The sequence below is a fragment of the Zingiber officinale genome, chromosome 1B, assembly GCF_018446385.1.
Source record: "Zingiber officinale cultivar Zhangliang chromosome 1B, Zo_v1.1, whole genome shotgun sequence".
Lineage (NCBI taxonomy): Eukaryota > Viridiplantae > Streptophyta > Magnoliopsida > Zingiberales > Zingiberaceae > Zingiber > Zingiber officinale.
This window is the reverse complement of record NC_055986.1, coordinates 93,452,274-93,467,203: the sequence shown is the minus strand read 5'-3', so window position 1 is coordinate 93,467,203 and position 14,930 is coordinate 93,452,274.

Genomic DNA, 14,930 nt, shown 5'->3' with positions numbered 1-14,930 from the left:
CATAATTTTTCAAATTATCTACTTGAATTTTCAAATCATTATTTTCAAGTTTCAATTTTTCATTTTCCAAATTTGATTTATCTAATTCTTCTAGAGGGCAGGATTTAGCTAAAATTATTTTTAAATTTTTTATTTCTCTTTCTAATTTACAGCAGTCTTTAGTTAATAACTTAACAAATTTATAAAGTTTATCCGGAGGAAGAGAACGTACCTGACTTACCTTGTCGAGTTCGTTGTCCGTATCTCCCCCTGAACTGCTGCTTTCTTCTGACGAAGCTCCCCCTTCATCGATGCTCTCGATGCTCATTTCGGAAGAGGTCGACTCGCAGTCTTCGTCTTGATGACTTGCCATTAGAGCAAGTCCGGAGAATGCCTCAACTTCCGAGTCGGACGACGTATCGTCCCACGTCGCCTTTAGGGCCTTTCGCTTTTAAATAGGCTTCTTACCCTTCTCCTTGTCTTTGTTCTTCAGCTTGGGGCAGTTGTCCTTGACGTGGCCTTCTTCGTCACAGTGGTAGCAGCGGATCGTTCTTTTCGTCTTTCCCTGCGGATAGTTAGTAGATCTGGATTTACAAAGTTTCTTGAATCTTCTTACCTTCATTATCATTTCCTCGTCGTCGAGAGAGGATTCTGATTCTGGTTTGTCTCTCGAGGCTTTGAGGGCGACGTTGTTCTTGGGCTCCTTCATTCCTGCACATCTTGACTCATGCACTTCAAATGTTGAAAAGAATTCTTCTAATGAAGTCTTTTCTAAATCTTTAGAAATGTAAAATGCATCTACTAGTGATGCCCATTTTGAATTTCTAGGGAAGGAATTTAAAGCGTACCTGAGCGAATCTCGGTTACTTACCTCTTCTCCGAGATTCCTGAGTCTGGTGATGATTTCTTTTATTCTGGAGTGCAGATGTACGACTGTCTCGTCTTCCCCAAGTCGCAGGCTGGTGAGCTGATTGCGAAGCAGATCTCGTCTAGCGAGCTTGGCTTCGGACGTACCTTCATGCAGCTCGAGGAACTTCTCCCAAAGTTCCTTTGCGGAGTTATATTTACCGATCCTATTGACTTCTTGAGGCGGAAGGACACTTAGCAGATGGTACTCTGCTTTGCCGTTCGCCACGAAGTCGGCCTGCTCCTTTTTTGTCCATTTATCTATTTCCTTGTCCTTTGGAGCTTCAAAGCCAAATTTCATTGTTAAAAATAATTCAATATCAGTAGTAAGAAATACCTGCATCAGTTTTTTCCAGGTAGCGAAGTCCCCTTCATATTTCGGCGGGTGGATGCTTCAGACGGCGGTTAGTCCTCCTGAAGCGTCTCGGCTCTGATACCACTTGTAGGACCGTTGGGCCGGCTAGAAGGGGGGGTTGAATAGCCCTGCAAGAATCAAAACGCAAACACCCTTCTCGAACACTTAAACTAACACTTGCATAAAATGAGAGAAATAACTAAAAGCAGAAGAGTAAAAGGCACACCGAGATTTACTTGGTTACAACCGGGAAGGTTGTTAATCCAAGAAAGCGTAGCACTAGTATCTCCTTCAGGCGGAGAAGCCTTTTACAGCAATGAAGCGCACAACAGAAGCTTAAAATAGAAAAGCGTACAAGTGTAGAAAGAATGCTTGAGTTCTCAGTTAATGAAAAACTTCTGGACCAAGGCTATATTTATAGCCTTGGTCGGGGCGCCTGGAAGGGTTCCGGGCGCCCTGGGGGGATAAATTTTATCCCCCAACGGTCGGATCGAGTCAAAACTCGATCTTGTTGAAAAGTCGATTCCGAGCGCCCCGGTCGGTTCCGGGCGCCCGGAATGGTTCCGGGCGCCCGGAGCCCTAAGGTCAACATAAGTTGACTTTTCGACTCCGGTTCAACTCGTCTCAGTTCGGCTCGTCTTGGTCCGGGTCTGTTCGCTCCGGCTCCGCTAGCTTGGGTGATCTCGGCCTTCCGGAATAGGGCTCACCCGAACCCATCTTCCGGTCTTCTCGAGCGTGCTTCCCTCCGGCTTCTCGTCCCTCGGAATTGCCGCGTGTTCCTTCTCGTCCACCAGGGTACTCATCCGCAGACTTCGTCCCTGCGTCTCTTGCTCCCCGAGCAATCTTCCGCTCCGGCTTTCGTACCTCGGAACCACCGCGCGCACATCCTTCTCGTCCGCCGGTGTACTCTTCCGCAGCACCTCGTCCCTCGGACGCACAGCGTGCCGTCCTTCTCGCTAGCTGCGTCTTCCGCTCGAGTACCTGTGCTCGTAAGCTCCTGCACACTTAGACACAAGGTTAAAAACAACGCAGGACCTAACTCAACTTGTTGATCACACCAAAACAACCTTGGGGTTCCAACAGCAAGTTCTCAAAATATGCAAGTGAGAGTGATATATAATGTTATTCTTACTCACCCAACGTTGCATGGCACAACAACCAATTGACCAGATGAGGTACCAATTAGCCTACTGCTTAAGTAACAAGCCCTTTTATTCAACTGTTCTTGGATGAAATCTCTATTCTGATTTCTTGATGGTACATATTCCACAGGCACTAGATTCACCAATCTGAAATCCTGCAGCAACATCTTTTCCTGCATCTTTCTATATAAATGCCTACAATTGGATAATATCCCAAAAAAATGATGAAATCTAAATTAATGAAACATATAAATAAAGTCCAATTCAATTGAAAGCTTACCACATATACACAACTATGCAAGTGTCTGTGATTGGCTTCAATTCACAAAAGGGAAATATGTCATCGCAATTAACATGGATTGTGCGCTCCATGCCAAATACATCAGGAACTAAATCCAAAATCACATTCTCTGTTTCATCAAGACGCTGAAAATAACTATATAAGATGTGTAAGGGTCTTGGCACATTGGACGATTATAACTTCTTCTCTTGTCTGTTGTCAACTTATTTCTTCCTGGTCTTCTACATATGTAGATGCAACCATATATATATTAGATATGTGACATACTTTAAATGTACACAAAATTTAGACAACACTTTATCACATTTACCTCATCCCGCATGTTGATTAAGTGCGCAGGCCAAGCAACATGGCCACCTACAGCATCCCCAATACTCTGACATGCAGATGGGATTGCAACAGGCAGTGGTGCTGATTGATCAATTTCTTTATCAATGGCAATCCTCATGCAATTCACGGGTAATGGAACATCATCAATAAAGTTGCCAGGTCCATTAACAGAGACAATTGTCCCATATGCAACAGTCTTGTCGTTAGGCTGCAATAACAACATCACTGCTTTTCCCTATAAGACAAACAATTTATGAATCTTCAACAGATAGTTCTTTACAAGATTCATTAGATACTAACGATGGGATAATAATATCAACATGAAATATATATTTAACCTGTAAAGTCGAATCCTTCTCAATAACTTTCACATCATCATCATCATCATCATGTTCTTCTAGGCCTTCATTTGAGAGGCGCCTATGACGTTCAACTTCAGGTTTTATATCGAGGAGGCATTATGGTTTAACTGAGCAGCTACCCTTCTCCTCACTCTCAAATTCTCGACCAGAAAGTTTCAACACCATTGCTTCCAATTTTTCTTTTCTGTCACCTTGATCAGAAAGCATAGCTTTTGCCTCCTTAAACTCTTTCTGTTGCCTTTCATAGGCAGCCTTATCAATTTGCACCTTCCCTCTAGCAAGCTTGAAGAAGGATGATGGAGTGACATTTGCTCCTATGCCTCTCACACGTCCACCATGTTCGTTAGAATTCAAGGCCTTCGTGAGAATATCCTCAAATGGTTTGGTAAAGGGCATCTTACCATCCATCTTTTGGACAATATAATCATCCTGTCATGCATCCAAATACAATAACTTTAAATATATGCATATATCATATATGTACAAAATAAGCAATTTATGTATACTTTTGCTTACAATCTTATTCACTGTTTGCTTCAACTCATTGCCAACAAATTCCCCAGCTTTGTTGAGCCGCCCTTTCTTCCAGAGGATGGCTCTGTTTATCTCTTCGTCATCACATAAAACACTGGACTGATACTAAAAACCACATGAAGTCAACGTACTCAACACCAACTATGACAACCATAAGTAGGAATTTATTAATGTTAACTAAATACTTACTATTTCTTCAGACAAACCCGCATATCCTTTTCGAGAAAGACGATGAGGGTATAAGTTTGCCTTGCTTCTTTGACTTTGTAATTCACTTTTCCTCTACATAGTGATAGATGAATTATAACCACATATATCAACTAGAATTTAAAAAGACCACCTTAAACAACTTACTATAAAGTCTTCAGACATCCGATTAATCACAAAACTACTCCAATCTTCACGTGAAATGCAATGCCCTTGAGGTACCTTATTGAGAAGCTTCGGATTATTTCTATTTGCCTGGATGAATGTCCTGGTGAGGTGAGTTTTATATTGACGCCACTTGGTGTTTGCAGAGATCAAACACCCATTCCTCCATTTTGGGTCCAGTTGGTATGTCAACTACACAAACAAATATCTTAAGTATATAAATAAAAGAACAGAAAAAAATGCTTCACATAAGAAAGTTTCATGTAACTTACATTGACAGATTCCCATATCATGTTCTTAACTTCATTCGGCACTTGCTTCCAAGAGTTGTAATTAATATTAACTTTTTCCCGAGCAAGCACACCAATAAAACTTTGCAATTCAGAAGCCTTTTGGCCAACTGGCTGTCCATACTCATTAAATTTGACACTTTGTTTGACTCCCCGAATCCTTTGAACAACAAGCTTATTCATTTGTGTACGACCTCTTTTTGATCTTGCTGTTTGGGCCGTCCCATCTGATCCTATGTCCTGGCTATCCTCAGCACCCTCTTTTTGATCTTGTTCTTTGTCTTTTGCATTTGTGTGTGAATACTTATCATCATGTGCTAAATTGGCCTTTTTTCTAGTGTTCATTGTGTCGAAAACCTAATCATAACAGTGAGAATTTGAAATAGAGCAGAGCATATCATTCAAAATCACAACAAAATAAACATTCGTATATTTTTACAAAAAAAACTACTACCAAACAATTAAACAAAGTTACCAAAATAAAGTAAATAGTCACATATATAAACCATAAATAAAGTTACCAAACTAAAAATTCTCATTGTCAACCCAAATCCCATTACAATCTCCACGAATACAGGATGGTTCATTGTCATAAGTTTCGTCAATATCCATTGATGGCATCCCTTTTACGAAGCATTAGTAGTGGATTGAAAGATCTCCCAACTTATCATCAGTGATGTATTCAAAATACTCTCTATTTGTAGTTGAAAGTACAATAGACCATGTGGGATCTTGAGGGTCTTCTACATAAAATACTTGCTTCGCTTGAGTGCCCAAGATAAATGGGTCGGATTTGAATCCCATTCTCTTAAGATTTTCCAAGGTGAAACCATTATCATCTACTCTAATACCAGTGTTATTCTCTACCCAATCACACTTAAACATTGGAACTCAAAAATCATGGTAATTGAGTTCCCATATTTCTTGTATCACACCATAAAACATCATGTCTGATATAATTGGATTCTTATCCTTTGAACTTGCAACTTGCATTGTTTGTGCGAGCAAGCTTACACTCGAGTTTTGAACAACTGTAACATTATCACGTTCTTTCGTGTAATAATTGACCCCATCGATCATATAACTAGAGTATTTTAGCACTTGCTTGCTAGTTCCATTTGCCAACAGCTTCACTTTTTCTGATAATTGAATGGAGGAAGATGATGTTGTATTTGTAACCTACAATTCATCATAAGGGGGTTTAATTATTAAAAGTCTTAAAGTTCTTGTGTTCAAAAATAAACATGCTAATATTTATGGTACTTACATGTTCATGGAATCAAGAAATAAAACTTCTGTGGTGTTTATCTTGTAACCACTTTGCACCTTTAATAGGAAATTTTTGCTTCAAGTGTGTCATAGGTTCCCTAATCAAAAAATTTTGAAGAGATTAATCAGATATTTTTTTAAACAATTTTAGGAGATTATTACTGAATTAGAGGGCTTACACAATGTAAGGATCAACCTCAGCTTCATTTTCCAATACATACCGATGTGCTTGTTCCCACTCATCGTGACAACAGAAGTGCACCTTAGCACCTGACAAGGACTTAGTGAGTATTGTTTCACGATGCTTTGATGGAATCCCTATCGTGTTCATATTAGATAGAAATTCTGAGCAAAACTCTACAGCTTCTTCAGCAATATAACATTCAGCCATGCATCCTTCTGGTCGATTTCTATTCCGCACATAACCTTTCAATGTTTTCATATATCTTTCAAATGGAAACATCCATCTATACCAAACTAGTCCACACAACTTGACCTCACACACGAGATGAACTGTTAAGTGAACCATTATATCAAAAAATGAAGGTGGAAAATACTTTTCAAACAGACACAACGTCGTCACAATTTCTATTTGTACTTTATCCAACTTTGAGGCATCTATTACTTTGTTACATAACACATTGAATAAGAAACAAAACCTTGTGATAGCATTTCTGACATGCTTGGGTAGAACACCACGGATGGCAATTGGAAGCAAATGTTGCATTAAGGTGTGGCAGTCATGTGATTTAAGACCAACCAGTTTTAGGTCCTTCATTGAGACAAAGTTTTTGATGTTGGAGGAGTAACCCGTGGGAACCTTAATTCCGAACAATGAATTACAAAGTCTTCTTTTCTCATCCTTGCTTAATGTATAACATGCTGGGGGCAAAAATGTCCTTTTCTCCCCTTTTTGTGGTGCTAATTCTCCCCTAATTTTCATATCCACTAGGTCATTTCTTGCTGCAATTCCATCTTTTGTCTTTCCTGGCATATCAAGTAATGTACCAATCAAACTTTCGCAAACATTTTTCTCTATGTGCATAACATCAAGAATATGTCGAACATGCAGATCTTTCCAATACTCAAATTCAAAGAATATCGATTTTTTTTTCCAGCAGGACTTATCATCATTTTCCTTTGATTGAAAATTTGCTCTAATTTTTCCCCATCGGCATGTAATTCCTTCTACTTTTTTTAAAACTTCATCACCGCTTAGTGGTTTTGGGGCCATAGTAAAGTCTTGTGTCCCATCAAATGCCTTCTTCTGCCTTCGATAAGGATGATCTCTACGAAGAAACCGTCTATGACCTGTAAATGACATTTTTTTACTATGCTTCAACCTTTTTGCACAAGTTTCCTCACCACAGATAGGGCATGCTTGATATCCTTTTACAGTGCATCCTGCCAGGTTTCCATATGCCGGAAAATCATTAATTGTCCACAATAGGACAGCTCTAAGCAAGAATCTTTCTTCTCGGTGTGCATCATATGCTTCAACACCAACTTCCCATAATTCTTTTAAATCGTCAATCAAAGGCGCCAAGTACACATCAATGTCATTTCCCGGCTGTTTAGGACCAGAAATCAACAACGTGAGCATCATATATTTTCTCTTCATACACAACCATGGAGGAAGGTTATAGGTGATCATTATAACTGGCCAACAACTATATGTAGAACTCATCAAACTATGAGGATTGATTCCATCAGCTGCTATGGCCAACCTTAGATTTCTTGTCTCAGAAGTAAAATTTGGCCAATTATGATCCACAAGTCTCCAACAAGGTGCATCAGCTGGATGTCGCATATAGGCATCACATACTCTTTTATTAGCATGCCAAATTAACTCCTTAGATATTTCCTTGCTCCGAAACATTCTTTGAAATCTAGGAATAGGAGGAAAGTACCATAAAATTTTTGCAGGGACTCCTTCAATTATCCTAGAATTCTTGGCCAACTTCCACCTTGACAACCCACAAGTAGGACAATCGGTAAAATCCTCATACTCCTTCCAGTATAAGACACAATCATTAGGGCAAGCATGTATTTTCTTATAAGTCATCCCCATTGGACATAAGCTTTTCTTTGCATCATATAAAGATAAAGGCAATTCATTGTCGATGGGAAGCATTTCTCCAAACAAGACAAGTAGTTCAGTAAAACTATTATCACTCCAGCTGTATTTCGCTTTCAAGTTATATAATTGCACAATTGTAGATAACTTTGTAAATTTAGTACACCCAACATACAAGGGTTTCTTAGCATCCTCAAGTAATTTTATAAATTGATCTAGATTCTCTGAACTTTCATATGCAGCGTGTACCATATCTATAGGTTTATCAGCAAAATAGTTTTCACTTTCTCCAGCTGCATCATTCTCTTTCTATAAATCTCCTAATACAGATTCTTCCCCATGCCATATCCATTTTTTGTATGTTAAGTCTCTACCATTACAGTACACATGTGCCCTTATGCTGTTAATATTAGTGTTCCATAGATTGCCACATTTCGTACAAGGACAAGGTATACTAGTAGGATTAGTAGCATGTTGCAGCGCAAATTGCAAGAAAGATTCTAGTCCAAGTTCAAACTCATGTGATAATCTATCCTTTACCATCCATGCCTTGTCCATTTTGTTGTACTAATGAATCTAAAATCAATCAAAAATATCAAGACAATTACAACAATGAGCCAAAATTCTTAATCCATCATTATACAAATAAATTAACTATGCGGGTCCTCCAAGAAACCAACTACGCTTACCAAGAAAAGGATACGAATAAATTTCATAAACCAGAAACCAACTACTTCATCATTATACCAATAAATTTTAAACCAGAAACCAACTACTTCATCATTATACCAATAAATTTCTAAACCAGAAACCATGACATTTCAGTGAAAACAATTAGCCTAGACATAAAATAAACTTGATAGTTCAAGGATTACATAAAACCAACTTAGCAACAGGAACTAACAACTCCTCAATCTATCAAACAAAAATGATAAAATCAACTAAAGGTAGTGTTTGAGGAAATTCATCAAACACATTGCATGCATCAATCAATTAATACTTGCAAACAAGAGATCAAGAAGATACAACTGTCGAAGATGAGGAAGAAGTTCAGTAGCGATGATGTATAAAGGAAAAATTATCGGAATGTGAAGAAGGACTCGAGCGGTGGCAGTGAATGCTAGACCAGAGATGGATGAAGCAAAAACTATTGGAATGCGAAGAAGGCCTCCTCTTCTCAACCAAATGGAGGAGTTGGAGGAGATGCGGTGTGGTTGGACGGAGAAGCAAGTTCGTCGTGTCTTGATCCTGATCTGGAGAGGATCTAGGAAGGGGGAAGAGGGAGATGAGGTTGAGAGAGATGGTCGGAGGTTTAGGTTTAGGCTGAGAGAGATGGTCGGATGGTCGGAGGTTTAGCTTTAGGTTGAGAGAGATGGTCGCGCGGAGGAACGGGCGGGATAAAGATTTAGGTTTGGAGGGAACGTCACAGTGTGCAGATTTTGGCTTGTGGGGAAATTAAAATATTTTATTTTGGTTCATTAACATCGGATTTTAAAAACCGATGTTAAAATCGATGTCTATTAACGAAAAAAAGAGCGCTCATAGACATTGCCTAAAAAATCGATGTCTATGAGCGAAAATCTGCGCTCATAGACACCGATTTTTAGAAAAACCGGTGTAAAATACTCAAAGACATCGGTTTTAGCCTAAAACCGTTGTTGTTCCACTGATGTCTATGAGAGATTGTGTTGTAGTGTTATATTCAATCTAATTAAGTTTGTACTCTCCCAAGTTTTGATAGGCGAGACCAAGATTGTCCCTCCGCACCCTACAAAGATAATATGCGTTGCTCTGCTTTAACAAATTCAACAACAACAAATGATCAAGGTAGTGATGGGTATCAGAACTTGGTAGGCATTTCGAGTTGATTTGATTAAGATTTAATCTAATCGTTAATGTGTATCATATACTCATCAAGGCACTAATTATCCTACACTAGCATGCATCACATAGACACAAGCAATGAATAATTAAATTTTGATTAGGTCATGGCCCTACTACGATCTTCTCAAGCCAATGAAAAGATCGGACGGTCAACCTAGGGTCAACAACTTCTTCAAGCTCCTCCCTTTGACCACCATGTGTTGCTCGCACCCTCCTCGTCGTTCCTTCTCGAGTGGACCTTCCACCGCTCCATTTTTGTACATTAGAAATATGAAACTCGAGTTACATTCGAGTCTAAAACTATTTTACAACAGGAATATAAAAGGAGAGGTATGACGCACAGGTCGCATATAACAAATACAACACGCACAATACACAAAAATGGCACGCAGGCCATATTATGAAGTACAACACACTTTATCCAATCAAATTGGGTTTTTGGGCCATGACCATCACAAAATCATACATAATTCTAAATTATATATTTTACATAAATTTCTGTAATGTTACTACTGTTTTTATAATTTTATGAGTTACAATTTCTCGGCGGTCCCGTTTAGCAATTTTTGGGCGCGATCGCGGGACAATGCCCCTTGCGGGGTTAGGGGCAGCACCCCTTCTCATGAAATGAGTATCACAAGTGTCCTACTACAATCTAACAGCGCCGTAAGTAGCTGTCCGAAAACAATTTGGGTGAGAACTTGCCGTTTCGGAAACTTTTTCTCGGTAGTCGAAGCCTACAAGTGTCCTAGCACTCATTGCTTCGTCTCTACTAGAAAAATACTCATAAAAACCATAAAAATCATAAACTTAAAGAAACTTACAGATCTATAATTTTTCATAAAAATTAAAATAAAAACAAGTACATGCTTTGCACGTGGCTCTGATACCACTGTTAGAACTTTCGAGCCGCAAAAATCGCTATTTTCATTGCGGAACCCCCGAAGTTCTTAGCCATTAGATCCGTGCGAAGATAAAATTTTTCATGTACTTAGTTTTTCTACTCTAGATCTACTTTAGATCTACATGTCAAGGGATATACCTTTGAAGCGAAGCCCTTTGCAAATCTCGCTCGTCCAAGGTTCTTCGGATCTCAAGTGTGTTCAAGCGGACACACCTCTAGAAGTATTCACACGAACAAGAGATGGAGAGAACAAACTAAGAGTGTGCTAGCACCCTTAGAAGTCATGGCAAGGATGAGAGGGAGAGGGAAGAAGAGAGGAGGAGGAAGATCACTTGAATGAGCACACCAAAAATTATTCACACACTTGCAACTCCTCTCCTCTTTAAGTGGCCGACCACTCATGGAAGACCAAGAGTCATGACTCTTGGTTTTCCTCATGAGGTGGCACACACTTGAGCTAGCTTTGATGATGTGGAACACCATCATTGGCCGGCCCCATGCCATGTCACAAATGAGGTGGCAATGGTCAAGTCAAACTTGACCCTTCATCTTCCCTCTCAAGTCAAGTCAAACTTGACCTCTTATCTCCCATTGTTGAACAAGTCAAACCTTTGATTCAAGTCAATTTTAATTTAATGAATCTCTATTCATTGAATTAAATTGACTCAATGAATCATAATCTAAATTAGACTCATTGGACACATGAATCAAATTGAGTCCAACTCAATTAGTTTAATTTGGATTACTCTTAATCCAATTTGGTTCATCACATGAACCTAATCCTCTAGGTTCATCAAATGAACCTAATCTCCATCTAATTATCCTATGTGTGTGACCCGATAGGTTCTTGTAATGTAGGCAATGTTCGTAAACCCATTTAGAAACATAAGTAATGAGCGGTATCTAGCAACACATCATTACTACCCAAGTTACAAGAATGTTGAGATCCAACATCACCTTGTGACTACTAATTGTGACTCTCACAATATATGACAATGCCCTTCTATTCTTGACATCTAGATTGATCAATTGAGGTATAGACCGTGTCATACTCTAATCAATCTATATCTTGAACTCCAAGTAGACTCACACTAATCAAATGAGCTCAATATCTCATATTGACTCACTTGGGCATGGTCATGCACTTAGTGGTCTCACTCTATCAAGAATCATGATGTCTCTCCCATCATATAGGAGGGATAGATCCCATCTACATCACTCACATCCCTCTGTATAATTTGTTACATACCCAGTAATCACCTTTATAGTCCACCCAGTTACGGGTTGCGTTTGACGAAGCCAAAGTATGCAACTCCTTATGTAGGGAACTATGGTGACTTCAGGTCCAAGGACTAATAGTTATACTAATAGTCACATGAGAAAGTATATGATACTCATATAATGATCCATGATACTTTCTCATGACGGGACATTCAGTATACATTCTCCAATGCATACCCATGTGTCAACTTGATATCTCTATATCCATGGCTTGTGAGATCAAGTCATCGAGTTGACCTACATGCTAGTGTCAGTGCATTAACATTGTCCCTGAATCTTAATACTTGACTAGGAATGATTAAGAGTAGTGTTCTCTATATCATCTCACTATCGATTCAACCAATCGATTGATATAGATAAGAACCTTCTACTCAAGGACGATATTATACTCAGTTATTTGGCACCAATACAAGTAAGTATAATAATCATAAAGAAATGCCTTTATAAACATATAGGAATATGATACATCAAGTCCATACAACAATCATCACATGATTGGCTCTAGGGCTCTAACTAACAGTCAGTGCTAGTATCTTGAACTTCTTCAAGATCGACTTCACTCCCACTAGTTTTTATAGAAATAAATTCTCTTTCTAAAAATACTCCAGTCCTGGCAACAAACACTTTGTCATGTGTGGGATTATAGAAGTAATATCCCTTTGTTTCCTTAGGATATCTAACAAAGTAGCACTTTTCTGATTTGGGTCCTAGTTTAACTGAGACTTGTCGTCGAACATAAGCCTCCCAACCCCAAATATTCATAAAAGACATATTGGGACTCTTCCCTGTCCATATCGTATATGGTGTCTTTATGAAGGCCTTGGATGGAACTCGGTTAAGTGTGAAAGCGACTGCCTCTAGAGCATGTCCCCAGAAGAAAGTTGGAAGATCTGTATGACTCATCATCGATCGTACCATATTTAATAAAGTATGGTTCCTCCTTTATGATACACCATTCCATTATGGTGTTCCAGGTGGAGTGAGTTGAGATATAATCCCACACTCAACGAGATAGTCAGGAAATTCTTGGCTAAGGTATTCCCCACCTCGATCTGATCGAAGCATCTTAATACTCTTACCAAGTTGGTTTTGTACTTCATTCTTGAATTCTTTGAACTTTTCAAAGGATTCCGACTTGTGTCTCATCAGATACACATAGTCGTATCTACTGAAATCATCAGTGAAGGTAATGAAGTAATGATAGCGTCCTCTAGCTGCTATTCTGAAAGGGCCACATACATCAGTATGCATGAGTTCTAACAGATCATTAGCCCTTTCGCCATGTCCACTAAATGGAGTCTTTGTCATCTTGCCTTGAAGACAAGATTCACATACCTCATATGATTTAAAATCAAATGAGTTCAATAGTACATCCTTATAAAGTTGGGATATGCGACTCTCATTTATGTGACCTAAGCGACAATGCCAGAGATATGTTTGGTTCAGATCATTAGACTTGAACCGTTTGGTATTTATGTTATAGATTTGGTTTTCAAAGTCTAGAACATAGAGTCCATTTATCATAGGTGCACTACAATAAAACATGTCATTTAAATAAATAGAACAACATTTGTCCTTTATTATAAATGAGAATCCCTTCTTGTCTAAACAAGAAACAGAGATTATGTTTTTGGTTAAAGCAGGCACATAACAACACTCTTCAAGTTCTAAAACAAGCCCAATGGACAAAGATAAGGAGTAGGTTCCTACAGCGACGGCAGTAACACTTGCACCATTGCCTACTCGTAGGTCCACTTCGCCCTTTGTCAACATTCTACTATTTTTCAACGCCTACACATTAGTACAAATGTGAGATGCACATCTGGTATCTAATACCCATGAAGAAGAAATAGATAGATTGACTTCTATAACATATATACCTGAGGCAGAAGATTTACTTCTCTTCCTTTTCACTTCCTCTAGGTACACCTTGCAGTTCCTCTTCCAGTGTCCAGTCTTACCGCAGTGAAAGCAAGTTCCTTCCTTAGTAACCCCACCTTTGGATTTCAGTGCATGAGCCTTGCCCTTGCCTTTGGCTTGGGTCTTACCCTTACCTTTAGGCTTCCCCTTGGCTTTTCCTTTAGATACCATCAGAATGGAACTAGGCTTTGCCTTCTTAAGGTTGATTTCAGCAGTTCTCAACATGCTTAACATCTCAGGAAGTGGTTTGTCTATTTCATTCATGTTGTAGTTCATGACAAATTGACTATAACTATCAAGCAACGATTGTAAGTTAAGGTCAGTGGCAAATTCTTGGCCTAGTGGAAATACCAACCTTTGCAGATTCTCCACATACCTTATCATTTTGAGCACAAGAGGCCCTACTAGAATTCCATCTTGCATTCGGCATTGAAACAGTTCTTTAGAGATCTCAAATCTCTCATGTCTTGCTTGTCCTTGATACAGTTGTTTAAGATGTTCAACCATATCATAAGCATCCATGTTCTCATGTTGCTTCTGAAGCTCAGAGTTCGTGGTGGTGAGCATGAGGCATGACACATCTACTGCATCATCTTGATGCTTCTTGTAAGCATCCCTATCAGCTCTAGTGGCATTAACAGGGGGTGCTTCTGGAATAGGCTGCTCTAGGATATATAATTTTCATTCTTATTTGAGGACTATTCTCAAGTTTCTATACTAGTCCAGGAAATTAGCTCCATTAAGCTTGTCCTTATCAAGGATAGATCGCAGAGGGTATTTGTTGCACTTGACGACATGGTAATCTACAACAGTGAAATGCAAGTCTTAATATCATATATCTATCATTTAATTAGGCCTTTAATTAAATAATTCTCCCACTAAATTCTAAAGCTTGATAGAAGCAAGTCACTACTAATTCTATACCCATAAGCAAAGACATTCTAGTGGGACAAGATCCACATTATACCTCATCTTGAGTTAGCTTTGGCTAATCGCCCAAGACTTGTATAATTAGGTAGGCAAC